The sequence below is a fragment of the Palaemon carinicauda genome, chromosome 9 (assembly GCF_036898095.1).
Source record: "Palaemon carinicauda isolate YSFRI2023 chromosome 9, ASM3689809v2, whole genome shotgun sequence".
Classification (NCBI taxonomy): Eukaryota; Metazoa; Arthropoda; class Malacostraca; order Decapoda; family Palaemonidae; genus Palaemon; species Palaemon carinicauda.
The window spans coordinates 40442113-40450244 of NC_090733.1; the positions used below are offsets into that span (position 1 = coordinate 40442113).

General features: G+C 37.6%; 1 long non-coding RNA gene across 1 annotated transcript in view; it reads left to right on the plus strand.

Moving 5' to 3' along the window:
• LOC137646970 (uncharacterized) overlaps positions 1-390 on the plus strand; it is a 295885-nt gene extending 295495 nt beyond the window's left edge. The window contains exon 4 of the long non-coding RNA XR_011045507.1: positions 273-390. This is a non-coding gene — a long non-coding RNA (uncharacterized lncRNA). The remainder of the gene's footprint in view (positions 1-272) is intronic.
• The last annotated feature ends 7742 nt before the right edge of the window (positions 391-8132 follow it).

The window sequence follows — 8132 nt, forward strand, 5'->3', positions numbered from 1 at the left end:
GACATAAAAGTTAGATTTGAAGGGGTAAATAGATTTATCCATGGTCCTGGGTAATTATTCAAGGAAGCAATAAAATTTGGGGGTGACCTCTGTAGAAGGAATAAAGACGAAAACTACTATATGGTGGATTGAGGAACGTAAAAAAGGAAAAAGAAGAAAATCGTACTAATGAATGCATTTTTGTATGTACTGTATATACGTAACCATAAAGACTTTTTACACATAAAACTATATAAAAAAACTCAATAACTAATATACCTAGTCACCCGCAGGAGACGATAACCACCCATCCAGAGCAGCAACCCATAGACCAGACGGATCAATGGGTCACCAGCAAGTGAACAGGTAAGCCCTCATTCAAGCTGGGTTTTGTCTTAAAAATGTATAAAAACTCCAAGATTCTCAGTTAGCTGGCGCTACTATGTCTGTGTGTAATTTTCAAATTTTCCTTAGAAATGGCAAAACCAGATCTAAATGCGTGGACATAAATAGCTGAAATTGGTTTATTATTTAAAGGTATATTGGTTCGTACCGGCGTCCCCATGTGCTTCAAAATTCTACACTGAAGCTGTCTAGATGTGCTTCCAGTGTAGCACTCATTACAGGGTGCACACTGAAAAGTATATATGACACCAGAATTGAAAAAGTGATTATAGTACGGAAAGAAGAAACAACTTTTTCTTACGGACGTTTGAATTACTAAATTTTGACTGTAAATTTTATCTAAAAACTTCCTGACTTGATTGTAATAGGGGTTCAGAGGGAACCCATTGTTGATAAGGAATAATTTAAGATGAACATACATGATAACATCTATATAACAGTGTTTTTATCGAAATAATTTTGTAGTCTTTTGGTTCCGAACTTATAATAATGAGTGTTTAGTCCTATATATATATATATATATATATGTATATATATACACACACACACACATATATATATATATATATATGTGTGTGTGTATATATATATATATATATGAATGTATATATATATATATATATATGCATGTATGTATATATATATATATATATATGCATATATATATATATATATACATATATATATCTATATATATATATATATATATATTTTGTATATATATGTATATATATATATATATATACAAACACACACACACACATATATATATATATATATACGACTAAGCATGCTGTTGTAGCAAGATTGCATTTTGATAGCGAGGGGTGTTTAATTACCTTTGTGTGCTCAAGTAGACAAGGCTCTCACCTAGGAGAGTGTTAGGTGTGCACAGTACAGTGTACTTACAAACCTTTGTAATAAAGTGAAAAAAAACAATGTTCCGATGTCTCATTATCCATTAACATGGTACATTTTGGTGTCAGGTGTAAAAATACGTCTGTTTGTGTATGCTGTGAGTGAAGTTCTTTGAGCTGGTAAAATAAAAGTTCAAGATGCCTAGTTAGGCGAGAACTTACGTAGAAGACACTGCCACTGCGGTAGATGAAAATGGAGGAGCAGAGTATAGCGCTGCCGATGAAGAATATAGACAGGAAATTAAAACGCAAGAATTGGCAAATTAGTTAGAAAATTTAGAACAGTTAATTAACAGAATCTTGGCTGAATGAGAAGAGTAGCAGCGCGCAACCGCAGCATGTACGACTTACATAAACGAAGTTCAAATGCACACAAGTGAAAGTACACATGTACAGCGAAGTGAAGATATGCAAATCGTAGTTCAAAAGTTTCAAGAATTCTAGGCAAGTGTTAGGCCTTTTGATGATCCACGGCCTAACGAAGGGTTTCAATTGATTGAAGTGTGTTTGAGAGACTTTGAAGTAGCAACATATGGGTGGTCGGAAAGGGAAAAAAGCTTTTCAAGTGATCAGATTGCTGAAAGATGCTCCAGCAATAGAGGAAATGTGTTAGCCACAAGCCAGTTTAAGAAGTTATTCTGAAATAAAACAACGTCTAATTGAGAAATATGCCTTGCCTGATGTGAAAAAGGGGGACATAAAAGAATATTACAAACCAAAAATTCGGGAAGGTGAATCCGCTCTTAGTTTTGCAACTCGCATTTTTCGAGAGTGGCAATCTCCCAGAAGGTGATAAAAAAGCAATTGCCCGTAAACATATTCGCAGATTAGTAAACCCGTATTTATGTGGTTATTTGTTTGATGACAATCGCTTCTTAACAGACATAGTGAGCACGATAAAAAACATTTTAAACAGTTTGCCAGAAGAAAAAAATTACTGGGAAGAACTGGCCAGTTTCCGAGAAGTTGGCAGCCATAAGAGGCACTCATCAACCCCAAAGCGGGATAGGGTAGAACGCAGTCAGCAGGTTAGAAGAGTCTTCAGATGCTGGTAGTGTGGGGGAGAGAGGCACTGACAAGTGGAGTGCCCCACCCAAGGATGCCCCCGCTGTTACACTTATCAGGCCTACGGTCATCTATCTTGAGAGTGCTCAGCTGTGGCATACGCACACCTTCCCCCACCCAACATTCGAGGAAAAGGAAACAGAGGAAGGGGGAGACGAGGAAGTTCAATGCACCCCGCATGACATCACAAGCAGTAGCCGAGGCAGCACTTCCATCAACGAAGGACTTAGAGCAGGCACTGGGACCGCCATCGGTACCCAGCACCTCTCACCCGCAGCACTAGGGAGCAGCGGCATTGCAGCTGAGGTCATTGGCCTGTGCCCCATAAATCGTAGTGGCCGGCTAGGAATGTTAGCAGTTAGGATAAATCCATTCGAGCGCTGATCAGCTCAGGAGCTAGCGTTTCACTGATTGATGAATGGTTCTCCTCAAACCCACTACAGTCAGTGGCATCAATCGTCCTCAACACAGCAGGAGGAAATAAACTATACTTAAACCATACAACGTTCATCAACTTTAAGGTAGGATGTATGAAGTTTACAAATGATTTATCTGTCTTGCCCACCTTGGTAATTACAGGAATTGAGGCTATCTCAAGAATAAATTCCATTCCATGTAATCAAATATGCATTTTTGGGGGAAAAGATACAATAACAGTAAAAGCAGGAGGGTACATTTTGCCGATAGAAAGTCATGAGAGAATAAGTGCTCAGAGAGACATTTCAGTAAGGTAACAGCTGTACCTGAGAGAGGAGAAGTGTTGTTTCCCCAGACATTTACGAGCATATCAGTGACCCCGTGTCGCCCTCTTCCGGAAGGAACCAAGATCATTGTTGAACCCCATGACAATCGGTTGCATATGATTTTAGAGGGCTTCTCGGAAATAAAAGAGAACAGAGCTGATATAACAATAGTTAGTTTGTCAAAAAAAAAAAAAGAGTTGTGTTAGGAAGTGATTCTGTGTGTGAATTAGAGTAATGTGAAATTGCTAATAATGGAATGTTGGGAGCCACAACTCCAGCCCGCACCTACAAAAGCACTCAGAATTTGATTACGCAAGCACGAACACTATGTCCATCAGAATATCAACCTGGAGTTAGTGACATTGTCTATAATTACTCCGATATAATTGCAATTGGAGATGAGCCACCTGTGAGGATTGCTTGATTTCCCTTCAGCATTGAAACTGGGCAAGTGTAGTCGATCAGGTCAAGGCCTTGTAAGGTACCCATTCGTTTCCAGGGAGAAATGGATAGGGAAATTGATAAATTAAGGGAACAAGGGATAATCGAGGATAGTGAATCCCCCTAGCCTTCTCTAATTTTAACTGTTAGGAAAAGGAATGGCTCGGTAAGATTGTGTGTTGATTATATCAAGTTGAATACAGTCACTAAGGTTAATGCATTTCCATTGCCCTTGATTGAAGAATTACTCGTGAAATTACAGGATAGTAAATATTTTACAACTGTTGATTTAAAATCTTGATACTATCAAATACACATTCGGGAAGACAGTAAATGTAAAACGGCCTTTATAGCTAACAATCAATTACTTCAGTTTAATTCTATTCCTTTGGGTGTTAAAAATGCTCCAAGTCATTTCTCTAGAGTAATGATGGTAGTTTGGTCTCCCGTAATTGACCATAATGTACTTGTTTATTTAGACGAAATCATAATTACAGGGAAAATAGCCGAAGAACATAATAATAATATTCGTAAAGTTATAGGAGCATTGCGACGTAATGGTATGAAAATAAATTTTTCAAAGTGCAATTTTTTCCGTAAACAAGTCGAATTTTAGGTCACATAATAACCCCAGAAGGTATCCAACCCTGCCCCAGTAAAGTAGTGGCTATTAGAAATCTCCCCAGGCTGTATACTCTAAGGATGTAGTTGGGTTCCTTGGGCTTGCTGGGTACTACCATAAATTCATGAGAGGTTTTGGAGAGATAGCAAGACCCTTAGAGGCTTTAATGAAACAAAAAGTAATAAATTGAGGAGTGGAAGAAGAAAAGGCCTTTAACCATTTAAAAGCTGCCTTAACTAGCAATGAGTTACTCGCATATCCTAGATTTGATTGCCTGTTTTTAATGATAACAGATGCGATTAACGTAAATATTGGTGGCGTAGTTTCTCAACGAGAGGATAAAGGCAATTTGTTTTCCTTACCGGGCATTAAAAGGGGCAGAACAAAATTATAGTACATTCGATCGAGAGGCATTGGCTATTCGTTGGGTTCTAGAGAGGCATCAAATCTTTTATTATGTCAGTTGATTGAGTTGCAAAGTGATCATCGCCCCTAACGTGATTTGTATTATAAAAAATATTTCACCTCTCGACAAGCGAGATGGATTGAGAGATTGTTAGAGTTTAATATAAAGGGTTTTCACCAAATAAAAGGTAAAGCTAATAAGATAGCTGATGCTCTCTCTAGAGGTGCAGTAATAGAAGTAACAACTAGGGCACAAAAGAGAACGAATAACGTAACCAAAATATTGAAGACTCCCATCAAAATAGAGAAAATAGAGAACGGGATGTGAATTCTCCCAATGAGCATTCAGAATGTGGGAGCGGAGAGAGAGGAGTGGCCGATGACATGACCAGAGGTGTCCAGAATGAATGCCCTGATGATGCAGATTTGATTGACTTGGAAGGTTTGAACATAAAAGAAGTCCGAGAGGGACAGAAAAAAGAGGAATGGATGGAAAGAGTCTGAGCAATGATTAAAAGTGAATTGGAGAGTTATCTGTCGTTTCTGAATGAGCCTCGTGAGAATTGTTCTTCTAGAAAATGATATCCTATATAGTACTTACGAAAAGAGGGGAGGGGAATTTTGTGCATGAGTAGTTCTTCCTCCCTCTTTAATTAATTGAGCCATCCACATTGTACATGCAAGTCCGTATGCAGGGCATTTAGGGATTGATAGAACAGTAAGGAGAGCACGTGAAACCTTCTTTTAGTTAGGTATGAAGAAATCTATAGAGAATCATATAAAAGGTTGTCATGCTTGTAACTGTTTCAAAGAACATAAAAACCCTCTACAGGAAGCCAGAAAGTGGCCTGTGATTCCTATTAAATTTTATAGAGTGCATATGGATGTGGTAGGACCATTTCTTACTGGTTTAACACAACATAAGTATACATATGCATTTGTTGATGCATTTACTCGGTACATTCAAACCTACACAATGTTGGATAAATCGGCAAATTCATCAGCCCAGGCGCTGTGCTCTTTCATTACTAGGTCTGGTTGCCCAAAAATTATGATAAGTGATAATGGTCTTGAGTTTATAAATAAGGTGGTGAAATTGGTCACAGACTTGATGAAAACTGAACACTTTTCAGTGACCGCATGTAGACCTTCAACTAATGGCTAAGTGGAATAGCATAATAGGGAAGTAGTGCGAATTTTACGTTACTTAGTTCCTGATAACCCTCTTCATTGGTACGCCATGCTTCCTACAGCTGAGCTAGCTTTGAACATTGCATATAATGCTCTGCTCAAGGACATGCTACGGTCCTCATTCATTCGCAACAATTGCCAAATTATTCAACTAAGCAATACTGTGTATATTTATAAAATCTATTGAGGAGAGTAATGAACACCACTGAAAGGTTTTTGAAAAGAGCTGTATGAAAAACACAGCTCAAAGTATGATGGTCAGTTCAAAACTGCACTGGTAAAAGTATTTGTGGGCGATCGTGTGTATTTGAAACCATTACAACCTAGGAAACACAAACTAGAGCCAGCGTATTTGAGTCCATATCGAGTAAAGATGGTTAAATCTAACACAGTTGCAATACAAAGCATTATCAATGGTGCAGTTTCTGAACATCATCAGGCATACATACATGCGGTGCCTGAAAAGTTAGTTTTCAAAAGTGTTCCTCCTTACCCCTGCCTACGTGACATTCCCCGAGTTGATGAATAGAATTTTTTTCCTTTTCTGTTGTTGTTGTTTGAATAGACCCCTTTTCTTCTTTTGACGTAATTTAAATAAACTTGATGATAACAATGTGTCCTTATGTTGATGCTTGACATATACATAAAATGTTGTGGTAAATTTGCTGAGTGTGGCAATACGCATAACATTGCTGAGTGAATCTAAAAAAAAACCAGAGGTTAAATAGTTCAGGTGATATCCGTCTGGCAGATGCTGTATTATTCATGTACTTATATGATTCCTGTTGCTGAGGCCGGGGCAGTTCCCACATAGCAAGTGCCTGCGGGATTAAAGTTTAGCCTTGAGGATAGGCAGTATTAGAAAATCTGTGGACGTGAATACCTCATGGTTAATGTTATAAGAGAAGGGCAGGAAGATGAATGATTTTCTCGGGAAAACAGCTAGTGGCCACCGGTCGGTAGTTGCAAGTGCAAGTGTAGTAGTGATTTTAAATAAATGGCGAAACGGTGGTGGTGAGTTGTGTTGCAAAATTGTGCCGTAAACCCGGACAAGTAAAATCAAGGGATTAAGGAAAATCTATTCCTACCACCTGTCCCGCCCAAAAAGCCCGTATTACCCACAACCAGCGGGAGGTTATTGATGGGGTTGTGCAAGACTGATGTCGTTATAGAATTTTTTTTTTTTTCCACTTTGGGTATTCTGTATTTTAGTTGCAGAGGTCTTCAGAAAAAAATTAGTGGAATTATTTATATTGTATTGTGTACAATTCTACATGCCATTCATTTTCAATAATTTTTGTGGAAGATGTGTTATTCTTTTTTTTTGGGGTGATATCTATATACATACTTTATGTTGCATTTTAATTTAGAACATGCCAAGCCTATTCCGGGTCGGAGTGTCCTCCATATACCATAGACTACTGAGGGCGAGTGCGCACTTCCTCCCTGAGTAAGCAGCTGGGGGGGGGGAAATAATGTCCTAATCCTTGTATGTAGATATGTGTTGTGCGTCAAGGGAAATGAACTCTAAAATCATGAGAATTCCACAAAAACCTATAACCTAGCATGTTGTTGTAGCAAGGTTGGATTTTGATAGCGAGGGGTGTTTAGTTTCCTTTGTGCACTCAAGTAGACAAGGCTCTCACCTGAGAGTGTTAGCTGTGTACAGTATAGTATACTTGTGAACCTTTGTAATAAAGTGAAAAAAAAATCCCATGTTCTGATGTCTCATTATCCGTCAAAATGGGTCTTATCATATATATATATATATATATATATATATATATATATATATATATATATATATATATCACACACACACACACACGCACACACACACACACACACATATATATATATATATATATATATATATATATATATATATAGCCATATATTTTGGATACATTAATGTCTGGTTTCTCTTAATGACCTCGGGATCAGAGCCCCAGGTGAAATCACACAAAGAAAACAGCTTCTGACCGGCCGGAAAACAAACCCTGGTGCAGGAAACTTGTATTAAAATTGACACCCCATCTTTCTTCGTGGCCAATTGGTATGTCAATGTTGATACAAGTTTCCTAGACCAGGGTTCGACTTCCGGCCGGTTAGAAGCTGTTGTTTTTGAGTGATTTTGCCTGGGGCTTTGATCTTCAGAATCCAGACATTAATGTATTCAAAATATATGGTTTATTTGAATATGAAAAACATGACTAAATGTGCAAGATTTATCATATATATATATATATATATATATATATATATATATATATATATATATATATATATATATATATATATATATATATATATATATACGGATTTTGAGCGAAGCAAAAAATCTATTTTTGGGTGAGGTAGCCA